This window comes from Haliotis cracherodii, unplaced genomic scaffold (assembly GCF_022045235.1).
Source record: "Haliotis cracherodii isolate W230 unplaced genomic scaffold, xgHalCrac1.p SCAF_5, whole genome shotgun sequence".
Taxonomy (NCBI): domain Eukaryota; kingdom Metazoa; phylum Mollusca; class Gastropoda; order Lepetellida; family Haliotidae; genus Haliotis; species Haliotis cracherodii.
In genome coordinates this window covers 30,158,323-30,177,799 of record NW_027266308.1, presented here as the reverse complement: position 1 = coordinate 30,177,799, position 19,477 = coordinate 30,158,323, and the positions used below count along the sequence as shown (strand labels likewise).

General features: G+C 40.2%; 1 long non-coding RNA gene across 1 annotated transcript in view; it reads right to left on the bottom strand.

Moving 5' to 3' along the window:
* The window catches only part of LOC139442776 (uncharacterized), a 39,530-nt gene that overhangs the window by 6,027 nt on the left and 14,026 nt on the right, over nt 1-19,477 (bottom strand). The window contains exon 2 of the long non-coding RNA XR_011651701.1: nt 5,167-5,269. This is a non-coding gene — a long non-coding RNA (uncharacterized lncRNA). The remainder of the gene's footprint in view (nt 1-5,166; nt 5,270-19,477) is intronic.

Here is a 19,477-nt window from a genome sequence, read left to right as displayed (position 1 = left end):
TGTACCGATTATAAATTTCACAACTATGATAATCAAAGATTATTTTGGGCGTTTTATCCGCAAGGGGCAGATAAACTGAAGGCACGACGCTATATGTTCTGGTTATGATATCTATCAGAAACTTGCCTTATTTCTATTTTCCATCGTGTACCCAACGTGTCTCATTTTCAGTTACTGTATCATTAAGCAATTCAGACTCAAATTACAGCGGATAGGAAAAGGTGGAAGGATGATGACTTCATGAACGATATAAAAATACTTCGACTTTTACATACACTTCATGTCGGGTCTCCATCAACAAATCCGATCACCATTACTTCACATTCCCGCGCGTCTGGACAACTAGTTAACCATAGTGCCGATAGTCTAGACCCTCATTAATCCAGAGTCACTGTCATAAAATACAATTACATTTAACCAGTATCAAGTTTATACTCTATTGTGTAATATAAACGTCAACACCAGAGACTTATCAATCGAGACAGATTCTGTTGGGCGTAAAGGGCGAAATAGCGGTAACAATTATAAGAATAGATCGCTGAACCTTACAAATCCGGATTTCCTGCTATAAGGCACAGCATTTGTGGGCACAACGTGTTCAGAACCGACTCGATACTGTATCATCCTAGACATTGAAGAACCTCATTAATCCGGACAGGTTTATTATCTGATCCTCTGTGTTAACGATATCCCGGTTTAAATTCATTGAAAACACAACATGTTTCTGAACGCTGCAGTCAGCAATACACCAGCTATATGACGGCGGTCTGTAAATAATCGAGTCCCGACAAGACAATCCAGTGACTGGCATCATGAGCATCCATTTAGGGATGCGATGACATGCATCAATCAAGTCAGCAAGCCTGACCATCCGACCCCGTTAGTCGCCTCTGAGGACAAGCGAGGGTTGCTGAAGACCAATTCTAACCAGTATCTTCGCGGGGGATAACATACTATGGATACAGTTTACATACGAACTTAATATTACTTTCTTAACATCTAATCGTCCATGTTTAACACAGTAGCTTCGCGATAATCGAAAAAAAGTGAACATCAAAATAATTGAATTTGGAGGTCTTAAACCAGCGTTTCCTGAGCCCGCACGCCAGTCTGACCGCTACCTCCAACCAAGCTGTAATTTGGCTAAATAACTGCCGTCGCCCGGATGTCGCTGATTGCCCTCGACGGCGCTGACCGCTTTGTCTGTGGTCTTGCTGTTTATTTTTCGAGTGGAGATGTATTTCGCTATTACTTTGTAATGTTCCCCACATGCGGCACTGTTTGAAGTATCAAACATAAACGGAAAGCGGATATTTGCTCTGTTTGTGATCACTAAATCCAGACCAAACCAACCGCCACTACCGCCCACTATGGGTCATACCGATGTGTGTCCATGCGTTATTGCGGTAAACACAATTGATAAACACTCCATTTCCCCATTATCATAATTTACCAAAGTTTTTAGACTTTTCTTCAACGGCACTGTTGGCCTGTCGTTCGGCGTGTCGCATTTGTTCTCGAGTGAGGGAAGGTTTTCTGAGAAAACAGAAAAGCATTTGAGAGGCATTTGAGTCAGCAAGCTCAAAGTGCCGGAATGCGTTGATCAATTTAGAAACACACTCAAATATAGAGTCTTTAAGCCTCACGACACTAAAGCAACATTTGTTTTTAAATTGATTTCGTATGTTTGGCAAATGTCAGATGAGATGTGTATTGAGGAAACCATTTTTTCTGGAAATTATCACAGCCTCTGAAAAACTGGGCATTGATCAAAATATATAAATACTTACGTTTCATTTGGGGAAATAATAATCTTTAAAACATCAACTTATTTTGTGTCCTTCACAAAATGTGCACATTGCACTTAAAACCCGATAATCTACGTCTCGCATTTTTGAAAGCGAAGGCATTGTTTTCCAGCAAATCCTACAACAAAGACGGACAAAAGAAAATCATAAGTAGTGCCATTGCTCGCAGATTTAAAGTCTTTGGCTAGAAATTGCTGGACCCATTTAGCAAATTCAGTTTAAAAGGAAGTTTGTTTTCTGCGTAAACATGTGTAAAGTTTGGGAGCCACGTGCTTAAATAGCTGCTTTTCTCTGTGTTCTGTTTCATGGCACCAATGGCCTATATAAAACTATGTGCATGCACGACACCTAGCATGATATTGGAATGTCTGGCTGACTATTTCCATGTTGAACGCGTTGTGTGGACTTAGTTCTAATTCCTAATGATGTTTATCCTAACAGCGATTTTTTTATCTTGGGATTTAGGCTTTTGGTGTCAAAGCGTTCGCTCGTCATTGCGACATCCAACGTCCGATACACTTTGCGGATGAATAGATGTGCTTAAGGACATAAAAAGCACTGAACAGCTATTTCACGGTGGCCTCATAGCGGGCGTGCGGAGAATTCTATTGTGGGACCGTATATACAGACAAGTGAAGGTCTTGATGATCGGGCCCCGGTCCAAGAAGCGACTGTCATAAGTCAATGTTAAAGTATGGGACTTGCGAGCGTCTTAGCACTAAGATGCCTTAGCCGAGCGGGGCTACTCAATGGTTCTAGTACTATATACTAATCAATAAAACTAAGGGATCATGCATATTTTTGGGGATTGTTTTGTATAAGACTGAGCACGCAATTATATATACATATCCCACAAAATATTGATGACCCCTATATTTGCAGTATATTATGGAGAGTGAGGGAGCTCGCGAGGCGCATTACTGTGTTCGAATCTTAACAAGACTGTTTTGAGTGAACACAAGCTGTGATGCCCCGCCTACCTACGCTTTGATTCAAACCTGTATTAAGCTTACTCCCTTTAATACTGCGTTATGAAAACAGAGAACGCTACGCAACAGTTAACCATGACCTACCATTAAAAAATGAGATTTACAGGCGCCTGGTTTCACGACCCATGCATGTTTAAACTGGTTACATTGTTTGTATGCGACTCAATTATTGCGCATATTTTAAACCGGCGGACCCTCGCAAAACAACATTACTTACGTGCATATCCTCAATAATATAAACAAAACACAACAATTTCAAAATGTTTCCGATTCTAACCTTTTTCTTACAGCCATTAAAACATAGTTTTGCGTTGTAATTATTTATCGATAAATATACACGTACAAATGTGTGTGTTTAGGGCGCGAACTAACGTCCTCCAGACTCTATAGTCACCAAAGAATATTTGTGAAATTGTTTTAAGAATATTTGTTAAATTGTTTTATACGCCACATAGACGCGAAAGGGTTTAGTCTCGTCTTTCGCTATCCGGTGGCATTGTCCGAGGTTGTTTCTCTGCGATGGCCAAATTGTGTTGCTTTCTAGCACTTGTTTTCATACCCATTGCCACCAACGATGTAACAATACGTTGCGAATTTCCTTAGCCTTGATAGGAAGAGGCTGGTTCATACTGGAATCATCCCAGCGACGGGCCAAGGGAGGGGGATGTCGGGAAGGCCGGAGGGGGATGTCGGGAAGACCGGAGGGGGAGGGGGGAGTATTAGGAGCGGGAACTCACGGCGGACAGACAAAACACTGTAAACTAGCAACATGTGTAGACAAATAACGCCAATAGTTCCCAGGTGACGCGAACAGAGATGGTCATTAGTCGGTCAGCTGACAAAATGACAACATATGAACTTAATAAAAAACGTATGAAAAAAGGGGAAAAGAAAACGCGTTCACATATTTGACTGTTGTTAGATTTTACGTTTCAATAATTCAAGTTCTTAGGAAAACAAAAGGGACAATTGAATTCTGGACCGAATGCTCACATAATATGCAACTCGATCCAAGCTCCTTGGAATTGGCAAGTTTAGTTCTGATCGGGGTCCATTTCACAAACATTTTAACATCATCTTAATTCTCATAGAGTAACAAAGATTGTGTGCAACAAGGCCTTGATAGGTATAATGTTTGTTTGTTTGTTGTTTTACGTCGCACTCAGCAATATTCCAGCTATATGACAACGTAAATAATCGAGTTCGGACCAGACAATCCAGTGATTGACATCATGAGCATCGATCCACGCAATTGGGATCGATGACATGCATCAACCAAGTCGCCTTTTACGACAACCAAAGTCGCCTTTTACGACAACCATAGTCGCCTTTTACGGCAAGCATGGGTTGATGAAGACCGATTCTACCCCGGATCTTCACTTGTCGATCGGTACAATGAGGATCTGACGAGGCGTCGTCAAGTGTTACCCTTGGGATGTAGAAGTCGAATCCCCAAAACGTCCTTCTTTTTGTTGTAATTGGATCTCTGAACTATTGCCATCTCTTACTTGTCTTGAACCAAATGAACCACAGAAGCCATTACCAGCATCTCAGATATCAGTGCCTCCACGCTTCAATGAACTAAAAGGTCTCAATTTTATTGCGGTAGCTAGCATTTCTCATCCCGGAGTCAACGAACCTTAAACCTGAACGTACTTTGTAAGCAATTATGTGAAATAAATAGGCAGTCCGTGGTTCACGTCGCCGGGTTCAACTTTACTCAGATGTCTTCAAAGTACATTACATTTAGGCTACCTATGCCCTGTCGATACGTATTGGCAGCCATAACTATAGTATGAAATAGAAAGAATGAAGAATCAAAATATAATTTCAAACTCCCATCCCTGCTGTACACTCAAAGCCACCTTGGATGTTTTTTGTTTATCATTCTAATGAAAATACATTTGTCATAAGTAACTTTGTAATGATAACCGACGTGAGTGATCACAACGCGTGGAGCGATCTTAGCGCTAAGACGATTGTATCTTCCGAACTTTAACATAGATATAACGTCAACGGTAGGATCACTTTGTGGATCATCTTGCACAAAGTGATCTTAGTACTAAGACTACTCGATATATATTAAAGAATTACAATTGTCGTGACGATAATATCGCATTGTGGAACGTGGCCCCATTCAACACCTCAACTTGAGCACTACGACTACCATAAGTCCTGTGCTGTAACCAAGACTTACGATTGTCGTAGTACTAATATCGCATTGTGGAACGTGGCCCCCATTCAACATCTCAACTTGAGCACTACGACTAACATAATTCCTGTGCTGTAACCAAGACTTACGATTGTCGTAGTACTAATATCGCATTGTGGAACGAGGACCTGTTGTTTGAAGCCATGACGTCACTCACCCAAGTGTTGCTTCAGTCGAACATGATAGAATTGGTGAGAAGGCTGAGAATATACTCCTGGTCAATCATTTCACAGCGGAGACCCGTGTAGCCCATCGGGCACCTGTAACAGATTGCAGTATTATTAGGTTATTGCCATGTTTGATGTTACCCATCGGGCAACTGTAACAGAACTGTAACATTATCAGTTTATTGTCATACTTGAACGTTACCTATCGGCCACCTGTAACAGATTGTAACATTATCAGTTCACTAGCATATTTGAATATTTTCCATCGGGCACCTGTAACAGAATTGTAACAATATCATATGTTTAAATGTGACCCATCGGGCACCTGTAACAGAATTGTAACAATATCATATGTTTAAATGTGACCAATCGGGCACCTGTAACAGAATTGAAACATTTTTAGTTTATTGCCATATTTGAATGTTACTTATCGGCCACTTATAACCGATTGCATTAGTTTATTGTCGCATGTATTAATATCTACATTAATACCTACAATTTATACCTATATTAATATCTACAATCGGACAATTGTAACAAAACGCAACATCACCAGCTATTCATCAATTTTATGTGATTCGAACAATTCAGAATGGCACAAATAACAGAAGTTGCATTTTCATATTTATGTTACAGCAATCGGGTATCAGTAAGTGTGAGTGAGTGAGTGAGTGTGGTTTTACGCCGCTTTTAGCAATATTCCGGAAATATCACGGCGGGGGAAACCATAAATGGGCTTCACACATTGTACCCATGTCGGGAATCGAACCCAGGTCTTCGGCGTGAAGAGCGAACGCTTTAACCACTCGGCTACCCGACCACCCACCAGTAAGTGGAGTCGTGCTATTACCTAAATCAATATTACGTTACCGATGTTACACCTGTAACAGGCTGTCCTCATATTTGTATGCTGCACACCAGATCGTTGCTCACAATATCAACCACCGGATTGTCTGGTCCAGACTCGATTATTTACAGACTGATGTCATATAGCTGGAATTGTCCTGAGTGCGTTGTTAAACAACAAACAAACAATCAATACAAATATTCGCGTAAGTAACCTTTCCCTGTTAGAGTTCATTATGCATGATTTGAAGACGTTACTGAGAGTGAACATTATCATTTATTCCCTTACATTTGAATGTAAGGATTGCAGAACTGCGCCAGGACAATCATTTCACTGAAACTAAAGTACTTGGCAAAAGAAGACATACAACGATGTATGAAGGTGGCTAAAGAACAAACAAGAAATGATTATTCGACAGTGATGTATTTGATACAGGTATCGTCGCTGTGTTTTTACCTTAAATGAGCCGTGTTTCTGCAACTGTTTTCAACCTACTTTTGTGATTTTTTGATCAAATCCAATTTTTAAGTGTATACGTTCATTTGCTTCGTAGTTTATTACGTGGATATGCGTGACTAGAAATACCATTGTTAACCTACTGCATTATTGAATTTCATATGCATATGTGTAACCAACCTGGTTCCTATAAGAGAATGCATGGTTATAGCGTTGTAGTGTCGTTCGATTGTTCTTCGTAGTAAGAGTAATAATGCGTAACGTCATATGTAATCTGATCTTTAGACACATCATAAAATATTGACGTGATAACCCGTAGGTCAACGGTACCATTATGTAGGAGACATTTATTTATATAGCTATCAATGGAACTTCGGGTCGATCATCGCAGAGAACAATACTGAAAGAACTTCAATTAGAACTACGAGCTCAGCTCTTGTCAACACAGCAGTCATTCATTAGTCAAATCGACTGCCTCACTAGTATAGTGTTAGAGCGTCCGCCCGGAGAGCGGAAGGTCCGGGGTTCGATCCCTGGGCGCGTTATACCAAAAGACGTTAAAAGATGGCATTAAGGGCTTAAACAAGGACCAGTCGGCTCGGTATACTGTGTCTGAGTGGGTGTTTCATGTTAGACTGCGGCATGGTATCTCAGTGGGTGCATAAATCGGCATCAGTCCGGACTAGTACAAGTAGCCAGGAACATACACGTGGGGTCTCAACGTCTTAACTGATGTAGGTCGCCGACGTTTACCACTTTGGAGAACATCTAGCCATCGTGCCCTTACTTAACAAAGAAAGATTGAAACAAAAACACACTGCATTAACATTCAAAGGCACATCCACACGGTTACCACAATACTCCGTCACTTCTAAGGCAGAAACGTACGTTTCCTTAAAAGTTGTTTCAAGAGCGATAAGTGTATCATATTCCTTATGTGCTTAAGAGCATGGTTATTTTCGTTTATCTGAAATTCATTTCTTTTATGTTTGTCTTGAAGACAGAGGTTATCTCGAATAACTGATAATGTTTATCGACCAAGTCAGTGATACTGGAAATATTTCATTTGTGGTATTAACTATTAAGTACCTAATGCTGAACAAATGCTCCTGATAATACATTCAGTGGAATCGGTCCGGACTCTGTTAATATGGAACCCTTGCCTTCCAGACCAATATTGCTGTTAATTGTACACACAAACAAAGCGCATCACGTCGTGTACATGTTTCGCTATTTTTGTTTCAACCGGACAAGTTCACGTGAATTCTAACTGTTCGGATTAATCGAGTTTCGTTGTACACGGAACCGGATCAGGGGTTGAAGTATCTCCTGAAAGTTTTACAGATCTTAAAATCTGAATAACATCAAGAATAATCATATCACGTGGATGGATTTTTATAAATCCAGCTTTTGCAGGGAGACATACTGATCTATAGGATTGTGTGAGTGAGTGTGTTGTTTTGATAGTCGATCCTAACAATCTCAGCCTTACACAGGAGGAACGTCACAACTGATGCAGGTCGCCGACGTTCACCACTTTGGGGGAATTTGTCATCGTGGGAATCGTGTCGACAGACAAAGAATTTAACTCCAAACCCTGCGGTGCTTCAAATTTCAGATTTTCAAATAAATATAAAGCGACGAAATCATTTCCATAATAGTATATAATCTTTACACTGTGCGATTCCGACTGTATCATTAGCATGTTTTTGAATCGCTATCAACTATTGAGGACAACAGGTGTTCGCGAAAAGGTGAGGCGGCACACGTCACAAACACAAGCAAAGGCAAATCAAATGTTATCATGAAACAAACACGAGTAATATGGTACAAGACAAAATAAGGGATTGCATCGGACATCTTTTCATGTAAGTAATATCAGTAATTAAAGTACATAGTACTAAATGCAAGGGCTTACAGTTGGTGTGCTGACTATTTGGGTAGATATGAATGTATTGGAAGCTCATATGTATTTATTAACATAAATAAAGACATGATCATGGTCTCCATGGCGTTATGATATTTGTTGACTGGTGAATAAAGAACTCTGCCCAAACCGAGGATCGTGAATTTATGGATTTGTCCGTCAATACATTCACATCAATACGCGCAAAGTGCAGATATCGAGACATGTAGAAGGGAGTGCTCGAGTTGGAAGATCTGACAACCCTTAAGCACTGAAGGTAATATTATTTATTGAGGAACATCAATGTATTGTAGTAACTTTAACACAGCATCTTAGGCGACATGATGGTGCAGCTCGATCATTATATACCTGTCTTCGCCATGCCTGTGGTTTTGACACAGAGGTCCATCCACGGTACGACCCGGAATATGTAGAGGGCGACATGGAAAATGATCAATGCAAAAATCTTTGGAATAGGCCCGCTTACAGACTCAGACGTATCCAGGCCACTAAACCTTATCTTGTCCTTTTTGATAAATCACATGAAATCATTTATATCATTGAATTTTCTCTCCCTTCTGACACTAACGTGATTGGCAAGATTGAGGAAAAACATGGTAAACATGCGGACCTCGTTTTCGAAATGCATCCAAAGTTCCAAGTTGTCCGACTCCCCATTGTTCTCGGTGCCCTTGGGTTTGGTGCCTCCCAATCTGTTGACTGATTGGGAGAGTACCCGGGTTTTCTACCAGGAATACCGTCCTTCTGACAATCTGGGTAATGCAGAAGGCTGCAGTATGGGGGAGTCTTCACATTCTCCGAAAAGTTCTGGATGAGTTCGACTAGGCAGCGCTTCCTGGGAGAAGTCCCATTTGCTGTCTGGGCTGCGTGTAGAGGGGCCAAGGGCCCTGAGCTGATGATGAGCCTAACCAGCCTAACTGTGCCTGGATCACCCAAACCGTCTTTGCTGCATTTTAAATTTTAATCTGTAAATCCTGAAAAACGATTGACTCCCAAATTAGTAAATATTTGATTGGATGTAACGGCGATGCTGATGAACAAATAACTACTTGTAGCGAGTTGCTTCTGTGGATTAAAACATGGTCCACTAGAACACGTGTCCAGTCAGAAAGACTGTATCACCTCACACACATTAAACAGACGTACTGACTCACTGTTTTAAGTTGTTTAACATCGCACTCATCAATATTCCAAATGTTTGACTCCAGTCTGAACATAATCGAGTCTAGACCAGACAATTCAGTGATTGACATCGTGAGCTGACGAACTACACAATTCGGACACGAGGACAAGCACCAACCAAGTCACCTAGCCATCCCCTTTGTTGCCTCTGAAGACAAGAATTGGTTGCCGAAGACCCTGACCCTGACCCTCTTGAGTAGGGAGCTCATTGAGAGGGAGGTCAGTAATGCATTGAGTTGAGGTAGGTGAGCAGGTGCAGGTGAAGAAAGATGGGTAAACTGCATGTGCTTATGGAAACATAGATGACATTCGTCTCCAAAATATATTCATTATCTCAGTAGAGCAGTCAGCAGTCGGGTTCTTAGCAGGAATAGGCCGGAGAACCGACATGAAAGATTGATTGATATTCCATCATCCGATACTCTTAAGATACGTCAAAGCTTATATCCTAATATTCAAAACAGCAAAGTGCATATGTCCCCACAATCGCGACCGGGACGCGAACATTTCGCATCAACGACGCGGCAGTCGGAACGTGTGGTTTAAATTGTAGTGAAATGATTTTCGCGATCGAGGGAAAATTGTTTTTCACGGCAGTGTATTGTACATGTTTTTTAAATATGGTGATAATTTAACAACATGTTCCCGTGTTCTGTGGTAGACCAAGCCATGTTCAAATTGCGTTACAGCAACTCCTGTACAAATACACGCTTATCATGCCACCATCACCGCGTCGTTGACCCTCCAAGACCCCTGTTTCAAGATCCTTGAAATTGCCATTATTGGTTTGTTTTCCCATGCGAAAGTTCCACAATTCTACATTGAAAATTGCAAGCATTCTCTACATCTTCATATTGTCCAAAAAACATATCCTGAACCACGAGGTGCAGTGCATGTAGTTGAAACTGCAATGCATGTAACCCATCCCGAGTTCTTGGAAAAAACAACAACTGTCGACCATTTTTTTAAGATGCACCCTCCAAGTCGATTATTCCCCATCCTTACATCGTTTGTCTCCATCCTCCATGTTTTTCTTCTCAGCATGCTTAACCTCTTTCACCCTTTAGAACCCCATTAACCTCCCATCATCACGTCTGAACCCCATCTCAACCACACCAGTCAGCCACATATTTCTCCCAATGTAAGCTATTCCAATAATGACTTATCTTGCAGAATGACTACTTTGCTGAGCAAACATCATTTCAATAATTCACCAGAATGGAAGCAGAAGGTATGTGTCTTCTGTGAAGGACTGTAACAGACTAGGGCGATAATATAATGCAACACGAAGGGGTAGTGGTCTAGGTATGCCAGCCTGCCTCGCCACGCTATGCGACTGGCTTGTTTAGATCACAACAACATGTAAAGAAAGGTAAAGCATTTATCATAATTATTGGCAAATATTTCCCAGGAAATAACAAAAGCAACTACTGCTGGACACGCTAGATTTGGGTTATCATTTCCCCCACTAGAGGGCGCTCGAGCAGTGGGAGATAGAGAATGTAATGCGAAGTCCGGACTGTGAGAAATGCTGAGGTTCTCTCTACAAATGTTACTCCGCACGGCGCTACATGTGACATCGTTCAACCTCGTTGTAAAGACTTTCGGATGTCAAGCCAGCTCCAGCTTTTGGATTTCTATTACAAAACAGGAGCTCATGAAGGAATTTAGCAGGAATTTGTTAAGGAACTCACTACAGCAGAATTAATGTCCCTTGACAAACTAAAAGCTCTGTCCTGTTGTCAGATGGGGTTTCTGTAGAGATGAATATCTACATCTATGTTGTTCTCAAGGCCCGAGGCGGGTCTATAAATCAGGACTCTTTGTCAGTGATTTCAATTTTCTTTGTTAGAAACATATTTGAAAGTCTTTAATAAATTTGGCATATTTTCCTACTGTTTATGAAGCAATTTTCGGCCGTCAAATAACAGTTATGTCGCGGCGGTTTTTTTGCAATTCTACATATGAATTTTGAACTCATTGTAGCAGTGTTGAAATGCATTCTTTGAAAGCCGATTGGTAATGAACTTGCCATTAATATTTGTGCTGTTTTTGTTGACGGAGAAAAGCGATGCATGGGACCTGTCTTGGAGGAAAATGAAGCATTCAAGCTGCATTTAATAATCGTTAGTTTACAGTGAATTCGGAAGTCCCCAACACTACAGTTGTCAATATGAAAACGGTGAGAACAATTATCCAAACATTAAACCACAGTAATCACGCTATGGTCTTGGTTGTGCAATGTTTCTGCATGCACTATAACACATAGCACAGTTTTGCCTTGAACTATGATTGAACACTATCACACAATACCACAGATCTAATGACATGTCACGTGGTGACATCGCGCACTGACGTAACAACACACTTAAATCACCATGACGGTGACGTCTATTCAAGACAGCCGAATTGGAACTGACGTATAATCAACAAGAGAGCATGATCGACTTGTAATTCCACACCTCAGAGACGACCCTGGATTACGGGTACCCTGGTGGATACACGCAATTCAGAATGCGAGACAGACGAAGTTTCGTATTTATAATTCATTCAAACGTTAAGCTGTGTCTTCCGTTTCTCAGATAGGAAAACGCTTTTAAGCATAACCATCTGCACATCACGTAATGATATATTCACGCCAGTAGCTAGTGACATTAGCTTTAACGGTTGAGGAACAAATACAACACATGTACTAGACATAACTGATCAATGGTTTGAAACGGGTAAACCCAGCGACATTCAAGGATGATAATGATGAACATTTTAACGAGATATGACCTTGTCATAAATCAATGACCAAGATCGAGGACGCGTTTATCGATCTTGGAATCTGTCACCGATCGGATGGCAATTCTCTGGTGACCACATAATACTTGTGCATAATACGTGCATAACATGTCGGATGCTGTCATTTTGGTAGTATGTGTTATAAAATGTCATGTGTCGAACCGAGACATTGTTTGTACACTATTAGGACACCCTGAAACTGTTAATAGTAATATACTGGACCTTTGAGTTTGCAAACAAAGGCAAATAGGATCGTCCTTATTTAAAATTGCTTTGACCGCCAAATGGCCCGAGTATATTCCCCTCTAAAAGGGAATCGATTGCATATGTAGTCCAAAGTATCCTCGTGTGTTGAGTAACATATCCTGGTCAATAAAAAGGTAAACATTATTATAACATAATTTATTTAACATACGGCTTAACGAGCGTTCTTGGGGAACGTTCTCGACAAGTTACATGCTTGTACGTATTAAAGATTTAAAGCCGCGTGTGATTTAAGTTGTGGAACAGGTTACCAGAAACACGAGGTGGCCGAATATGGAATCCGGGAGCGGGGGTGGCACAGTCGTCTAAGGCGCCGCAATTTGCTGTTCATAGATGCGTTTCTTGGGCATTTAAGAAACCTCGTGGGTTCGAATCCCGGTTCGCCCGATTAGATTTCTTGGTTTGTCAGCACCATACCCATGCTCGTTCGTTTCCTCAAAGTGGTAAATACCCGCATCACTTTTGCCCTTTCTCCCACATTATGCTGCCACGAGGTGATGTAACCGGAATACTGTCACAACCAACTCACTCACTCACTGCGTTGAATCCAATAAATCCTCAAAAGGACAGGGATTAACGTTTCGGACTTTAACATGTATACCGGGATACCTGTATTCAGTAAAACCCACTGGCGTATCTTCGTGCACATTATCCTTTCGACATCAGTTGCAACGAGCCATGATGTTTAGTCAACCCTTCCTTTTTGACCTAAGTGAGTAGGCAAGGTCTAAACCGTGTTTTAAAGTTTATGATCACGACTTTCGGATCCTGGCTCGGCTAAGGGATATGAACATCTAGCCTTCGTTCCATTACTTAAAGGGGAAGTGTACACGCAAAAATCACTTTCTTTCTTTTTCTAAACAAAACTCAATTTTAGAATTAGTTAGTATCTGTGTTTGAAAATATACACTCATTTTTTTTCACAGTGAAAGTAGGAAGCTCACAACAGTACGAAAGTGATATGCCGTTATGAGGCCTTCGTTTTACGAGCAAAATAGGCCTGAGTTATCCCCCTTGGATTATGACGTAATTGGTGCCAATTCAACTGGGTGCCTGTCTATTCTCAACGCAAAAGATATCAAGGACCAGTTTGCGGTAAAACAACATGGTCTACGACACACTCCGGCGCAGTGGTGACTCAGCATAACACAATTCTGGCTGGCATCTGAGATGCTAGAATCACAAAACTGTACCTACACCACGTGAAGCGGCTCTAACAAAGCATGATGACGTCATAATGTTTATCAATTGGCACCAATGACGTCATATTGCAAGGGACATAAGCCATGGTGTTTTTGTTATGGAAATAGAACACTTGGTAAATGTGAAAAATATAAATCGTTTTAGTGCAATAAATATGTTAATTAAATATGATGTTTTTATATTTTTGTCTATGACACTTCTATGTTAACACTTTTAATGTGGAAAAAGTACAAGAAAAAATGGTTCATTTCCGTGTGAACTTGCCCTTTAACAAAGAAAGAATTGAAATAAAAACACACTGCATTACATCCAAAGACATCCACAAGGCTAACACAGTACACCGTCACTTCTGAAGCAGAAACGTACGTTTCCTTAAAGGTTGTTTCAAGAACGATGCGTGTATCATATTCCTTATGTGCTTAAGAGCATGGTTATCTCAATTATCTGAAATTCATATCTTTTATGTTTGTCTTGAAGACAGAGGTTATCTCCAATAACTGATAATGTTTATCGACCAAGTCAGTGATACTGGAAAATTCATTTGTCGTATCAGAGACCATATAATAGATAATAATAATTATCTATTATATGGTCTCTGCTCGTATTAATTATTAAGTTCCTAATGCTCCTGATAATACATTCAGTTAAATCGGTCCGGACCCTGTTAATATGGAACCCTTGCCGTCCAGACCAATATTGCTGTTAATTGTACACACAATCAAAGCGCATCATGTCGTGTACATGTTTCGCTATTTTTGTTTCAACCGGACAAGTTCACGTGTAAATGTACTGTCCGGACTAAACGAGTTTCTTTGTACACGGAACAGGATCAAGGTTGAAATATCTCCTGAAAGTATTACAGATCTTAAAACCTGAATAACATCAAGAATAATAATATCAGGTGGAGAATTATTTGGTAAATTCAGCCTTTGCATGTGAGTGAGTGTATTGGGTTGATCGTCGATCTCACGTAACAAGGATATGCCTCCCTGTGATCGAGTGAGTGAGTATGGTTTTTTGTCGATTTTACCAATATTCCAGCAATATCACGACATGATCGATATTTCATATACGAATACGACACCATCCTTGGATTCTTGGCCAGAACAAGCCCCTACCAACTACCTGTAGTAAGAGATGACTAAATGAATGGAGTGGCCAGGCTCGGTGACTTGGGGGATTACCTGTCATCATACCCCGACACCGTGTATCTTTTATGATAATGTCAGTCACTGGATTGTCTGCTCCAAACTCAATTATGCACCGGCTGCCGTCATATTTGTTTAATTCATAGACGACAACAAATAAAGCCTAAAAACGTAAAATAATCAATCTCATTAAAATCAGACCTTAGGGCTCGCTACCGCTAAACAAAGATACCAGTAGAGGTCACGTCAGAACGACCTTTCATCCGACCAATCTGAGCGTCGCTTACCAGATCATGAAAGTGACAGTCGGAATGTGATTTCTAATCATGCATCCTCGAAAACTTTAACACGGGGTATTCCGAAACGATAGTTACGGGTTTAACGACTGAATCCATACAATCTAGACCATCTATTAGCCATTCCAGAATGTTCTTTTGTTCAGGTTTCAAATTTTTAATCGAGAATTTGTCAAAATATGTTTCGATGCGTTGACGCCAATTTCAAAATAGTGCCCTAAAGCACGAGAAAGCTCGGTCAAAGTTCGCGCAAGGTCGGTCTGACGTGACCCGCAATGGGATGTCCACAGATCTTTGTTTAGCGGCAGCGAGAACTAAGATCTGATTTTAATGAGATTTGTAAAATAATGGACCGTTTTTTTTGTGGTCGTGGCGAACTTATTTTCCTGAAAGTGTGCGAATTATAGAGACCGAGAGCGACTCTACTAAACTTTTCTGTTCCGGTGAAATTTTACCACGTATGTAAAGCTTCAATGGGATAAGAAGTTCCGTTACGTACAATCTCGGAATAAAAACATATCTCAAGAATGTTTGTGCCAGTCTCTAGTTCTTCTAATATACAAACAAGTACAATCAGCAAGGTGGAATCAACACCTTGTTTTTCTCAAATGTTTTTTCAAACATAGTTCTGTATTTCCTCCACACGGACGCTAACTGAACAGAGATAATGCTGGCATACCTTATACTTTGCTAATCATATACAAAGATAGCGTCGGGCGCAAAGATGACATTAATAAACATATCTGTAAAAACATCTATATGTTCACGCTCTCGTAAACACGTGGGCTGAAGTGTACAAAGTTGTTAATTATATGTACATTTTAATGCCCGTGCAATAAACATGTGTTCACAAAACATCCGCTCTTGTCATCAAACACGATAGCTGTGTAGATAAGAAGTAATGAACGGATTTTAGCATGTTTTACAGAATTTTTAAAACGTCTTTCGTTTCAATAATTGACAGCTATGCTATGTACATTTCATTCAGTCCATCGTCCCATGTCACGCATCTTCCCGAGGTAAGGGAGTTAACTGACTATACATCCAGTTTCCAACCTTGCCGAACTATGCTGGAATTTTATGGCTCGATCGTAGCGCAACCAATGGCTATTTACGAGTTACGTCCCTTCTATGTCCCTCCTATTGACCAATAAGATTCCACCTCTCATATCACATGCATTTGCTTTAAAAATGGCGTCGCCAAGGAAAGACGATCTGATCGATAATCAATACTGGTACCTATATTGTAATATAATGGGTCTTACTTCGCGAAGTGCGTCAAATCACGTGAGCACCTTTATTACAAATATGGAAAGTGTTGGAAAATATCTGTTGACGCTAAGTACACATGCTTTACGAACCGGATGAAGATGCATGTCACGCAGTTAACGATCAATTATTGATACCGTTGTTCCAATGAAAACCTGCTACTATCACATGAGCAACTAATAAACAGCCGGGGAAAAACAAAATATACATTTACGTTTGATGGTGTCTTAAATGAAATAAACACCATGGTTATTAGATGATAACGTATTTAATACGGGTATCATTGCTGGGTTTTGGACCTTCAGTTTCCAGTGTTTTGGCGACTGTTTTCTGCCTAGTTATGTTTTGATAACGTTTGTATATCTTTCAGGTCAGATTCAAATTTCAAGTGTACACTTTCTTTTGTCCGGCAGTTTGCAATACTTCGTATGATCTACTGCTGCTTCTACAACTACTGCTACAGTTACTACAAGTACCACTATTACTGCTACAGTTACTACAAGTATTGCTACTGCTACAGTTACTACAAGTACTACTACTGCTACAGTTACTACAAGTACTACTACTGATGCAGTTACTACAATTACTACTGCTACAGTTACTACAAGTACTCCTACTGCTACAGTTACTACAAGTACTACTACTGCTGCAGTTACTACATGTACTACTACTGCAGTTACTACAAGTACTACTACTGCTACAGTTACTACAAGTACTACTACTGCTGCAGTTACTACAAGTACTACTATTGGTGTTACTACCTGTACTACTACTGTTACAGTTACTACAGGTACTATTACTGCTGCAGTTACTACATGTACTACTACTACTACTGCTACAGTTACTACAAGTACTACTACTGCTACAGTTACTGCAAGCACTACTGCTACAGTTACTTCAAGTTCTACTACTAATGCTACAGTTACTACAAGTACTCCTACTGCTACAGTTACTACAAGTACTACTACTGCTACAGTTACTACAAATAATATTACTGCTGCAGTTACTACAAGTACTACTATTGCTACAGTTACTATAATTACTACTACTGCTACAGTTACTACAAGTACTACTGCTACTACTGCTGCAGTTACTACAGGTACTGCTACTGCTGCTACTATCACTACTACTACCGCTGCTACTACAACTTCTACTACTACTCGCTGTATGGCTAGAATAATGCCGATGCGACGTTTAATTGTAATTAACTAACTCTACTACTACTGCTACAGTTACTACAAGTACTACTACTACTACTACTGTTGTTGTTATTACAACTTCTACTGCTACTGCAGTTACTACAAGTACTACTACTGCTGCTGTTCCTACAAGCACTACTACTTCTGCAGTTACTCCAAGTAACACTACTGCTGCTACAGTTTCTACAAGAACTACTACTACTGCTGCTGCTACTACTACTGTTGCTGCTGCTACCGCTACGTCTACTACAGTTACTACAAGTACTAATACCACTACTGCTGCTACTATTACTATGGAGCCATGGCTGCTGCCACTGCTACCATTGTTCCAGAACGATCTACCTTTAGAAAGAAGATACTATTATTCATGGCCTTTGGAGTACAGTAAACCGTACCGATACCAGCATGGATTAGAAAATAGTTTACGGCAAATTACGACACTATTGCGAGACTTAAGGGAATATGTATGACATAAACACAGCCCGAGATATCGACCACCCAGGTAGTAAATGAAATCTGAGACACACAAAGTTAATACATACTGAATCTAAGGAAACAGACCAGCGAGACTCAATATGTTTATCATAGATTTTGAAACAGGACAATGACCTATTTGATATGATCTCACGTAAGCCATGTTTGTAGTAGGATATTAAGAAAATTGGCTTTGATCACACGAGTGAAAATATTTTACAGCTAATTACGAAAGAGCGTCGCTACTCCCCAAACAGAAGATGAAAGACACTTAATCTGTGTTTGCCATGCCGGTTGTGGCCTCCATTATGCATACACGAATATATCCTTAATTTATTTACCGCGTTAGAATTGTATCATATTTTAGAGTCCGGTTTTAGAATGCTTTTATAAACTCAATATCCGTATGATTTTCCATGAAACGTATTTAACGCTCCGACACTCTTAACATTGTTAGTACGACTTCCAGATCCAATGAATCAGACTGCTCATGTAAATAATCGAGTCTGAACCAGCTAATCAAGTGATTGATATCATGAGCACTGATCTACCCATTTGCGATACGATGACATGCATCAACCAACAGACCAATCCCTGTTAGTCGCCTCTTAAGATAAGCACATGGGTTGCTGAAAACATATTGAGCCCGGATCTGCACGGGTGCACAATAAGTTAATGGGGAGTGTTTTAAGTCAATGTATTGATTGTTGTGTGGAAATAAGAAGTAATAGAATAAATAATTTATTTTTTTATAAATCGCGAATTTGAATCAAGCAACATGAACAAAAGGCTTCCATTGCATAGTTTATAGATTTGATTAGAATACTTAAACATTTAAAACTAAGGGAATAGATCATAGCGTGTTCAATGAAAAAACAAGCCCTTTAATTTGCAAAGGTTATAACAGAACGATCTAAGTGCTTCTCTAATATTGAGCTATTTTAACATAGTCGTAGAGGTAGGATTACTTTCAAAAGGACCAGTATGATCGAGGCATTTGCAGATTTGCACTGTTACCTGGAATGAGGGAATGCACAGGAGCTGCAAATCAGTCATGATGAACAATAACATATCAGCACTTGCTGAGTGCACTATGAGTGCATCACAATGCACCAAGGAGCATGTTTCGCACCGGTATTACTTTGTGTCTCGGAAACATATTGCGTCCTAAGTAACCCCGCGTAGTAATACATGATACACGCTATATTGAGGCTCTTACCAACGAGCGAAATGATCCGCGATTAATGTG